The sequence below is a fragment of the Hylobates moloch genome, unplaced genomic scaffold (genome assembly GCF_009828535.3).
Source record: "Hylobates moloch isolate HMO894 unplaced genomic scaffold, HMol_V3 SCAFFOLD_10, whole genome shotgun sequence".
NCBI lineage: Eukaryota > Metazoa > Chordata > Mammalia > Primates > Hylobatidae > Hylobates > Hylobates moloch.
Genome location: NW_026652285.1, coordinates 42,068,320 through 42,070,895, shown reverse-complemented (window position 1 = coordinate 42,070,895; position 2,576 = coordinate 42,068,320).

Below are 2,576 nucleotides of genomic sequence, written 5' to 3'. Positions count from 1 at the left end.
CAGACATGGACATTCCTTTGTTCACCTTTCTAAAAATGACAACTTATGATACGAACCACCTCTGTCCCAACAAGTTCCTCCATCGACACAGAATTCTGCTATGAAAGGCACTTTCCAGGACCAACTTATTTCTTCATAAAATTGTGCAATTTTTATTAAGAGTAGATTTCAGTGACTAAAATGTCCTGCATTCACAGAGCTAAGAGGAGCCATGGGAGAAACAGCCCACAAAATAATGGGGAGATTTGCTATGGAACTTCCAAAAATAATAGAGAGACTTTTTCTTTTTCTGAGACAGGGTCTCACTAGGCTGAAGAGCAGCAGAGCAATCAAGCACATTGCAGCCTCGGCTTTCTTGGGCTCAAGTCAATCTCCCTCCTCAGCCTCCCAAGTAGCTGGGACCACAGGCATGCACACCTCGCCCTGCTAATTTTTGTATTTTTTTTTTTTAGAAGTGCAGTCTTTCTTTGTTGCCCAGGCTGGTCTTGAACTCCTGAGGTCAAGCAATCTGCCAGCCTTGGCCTCCTGAAGTGCTGAGATTACAGGCATGAGCCACCAACCCTGGCCAAGATTTCTTTCATTATGGAACTTGGCTGAGTTTTTCTGTCCAAATTTGATTCAACATCCTTTTGGCTCCTACAGAACCACGGATTTACCTTTACAGAATTACGTTTGAAACCTAGAGAGTAATGGTTTGTTCCATGTGTCTGTCTTCTTTATTGAAATGGAAGTCGGTGAGGGCAATTTCTTAATTTTCACATTTCTCACATCTGATTCATTGAAAGATGTCCAACAAATGTTTGATGGGTAAAGAAAAAAAATCACTAGTTGAAAAGTTCTACTGACTCAAAGACAAATGTTTGTAGTAAGGAAGAAACCATTCGTTATGGCTTAGGTCAGTAACTATCAGGGGAATTTTGCGTTCCTGGGGGACATTTGGCAATATTTGAAGACATTTTTAGTTGGTGCAAGTGGGCATGTGTGTACTGCTGTCATCTAGTTGGTAGAGGCTAGAAATGCTGCTAACCGTCATAACACCACACAGGATAGCCACTTATAACAAAGCATTGTATAGCCAAAAATGTCAATAGTGCCATGGTTAAGACATCTGGCTTTAGGTTAAAGTTTCAATTGTTCTTCACACATATTAAAATGGAGCAGTTGCCCCCAAATTTATCCTACTAGAAACTGTTTTGGTACAGCCATTACAGAAAACAGTATGGAGGTTCCTCAGAAAATTAAAAATAGAACTACCATATGATCCAGCCACCCCACTACTGGGTATATATCCAAAGGAAATGAAATCAGTATGTGAAAGAGATGTCTGCACTCCCATGTTCCTTGCAGCAATATTCACAGTAGCCAATATATGGAATCTGCCTAAGTGTCTATCAATAGATGAATGGTTAAAGAAAATGTAGTAGGGGTGGAGCCAAGATGGCCGAATAGGAACAGCTCCGGTCTCCAGCTCCCAGCCCCAGCGACACAGAAGACGGATGATTTCTGCATTTCTGCTTGAGGTACCGGTTTCATCTCACTAGGGAGTGCCTAACAGTGGGTGCAGGACAGTCGGTGAAGCGCACTGTGCGCGAGCCAAAGCAGGGCGAGGCATTGCCTCACTCGGGAAGTGCAAGGGGTCAGGGAGTTCCCTTTCCTAGTCAAAGAAAGGGGAAACAGACGGCACCTGGAATATCGGGTCAGTCCCACCCCAATACTGCGCTTTTCCAACGGGCCTGGAAAACGGCACACTAGGAGATTCTGTCCCGCACCTGGCTCAGAGGGTCCTGTACCCACTGAGTCTCGCTGATTGCTAGCACAGCAGTCTGAGATCAAGCTGCAAGGTGGCAGCGAGGCTGGGGGAGGGGCGCCCACCATTGCCCAGGCTTGCTTAGGTAAACAAAGCAGCCAGGAAGCTCGAACTGGGTGGAGCCCACCACAGCTCAAGGACGCCTGCCTGCCTCTATAGGCTCCACCTCTGGGGGCAGGGCACAGACAAACAAAAACTCAGCAAGAACCTCCACAGACTTAAATGTCCCTGTCTGACTGACAGCTTTGAACAGAGTAGTGGTTCTCCCAGCACGCAGCTGGAGATCTGAGAACGGACAGACTGCCTCCTAAAGTGGGTCCCTCACCCCTGAGCAGCCTAACTGGGAGGCACCCCCCCAGTAGGGTCAGACTGACACCTCATTCAACCGGGTACTCCTCTGAGACAAAACTTTCAGACGAACTATCAGACAGCTGAATTTGTGGTCTCACGAAAATCCGCTGTTCTGCAGCCACCGCTGCTGACACCCAGCCAAACAGGGTCTGGAGTGGACCTCTAGTAAACTCCAACAGACCTGCAGCTGAGGGTCCTGTCTGGTAGAAGGAAAACTAACAAACAGAAAGGACATCCACACCAAAAACCCATCTGTAAATCACCATCATCAAAGACCAAAAGTAGATAAAACCACAAAGATGAGGAAAAAACAGAGCAGAAAAACTGGAAACTCTAAAAAGCAGAGCACCTCTCCTCCTCCAAAGGAACGCAGTTCCTCACCAGCAACGGAACAAAGCTGGATGGAGGATGACTTTGA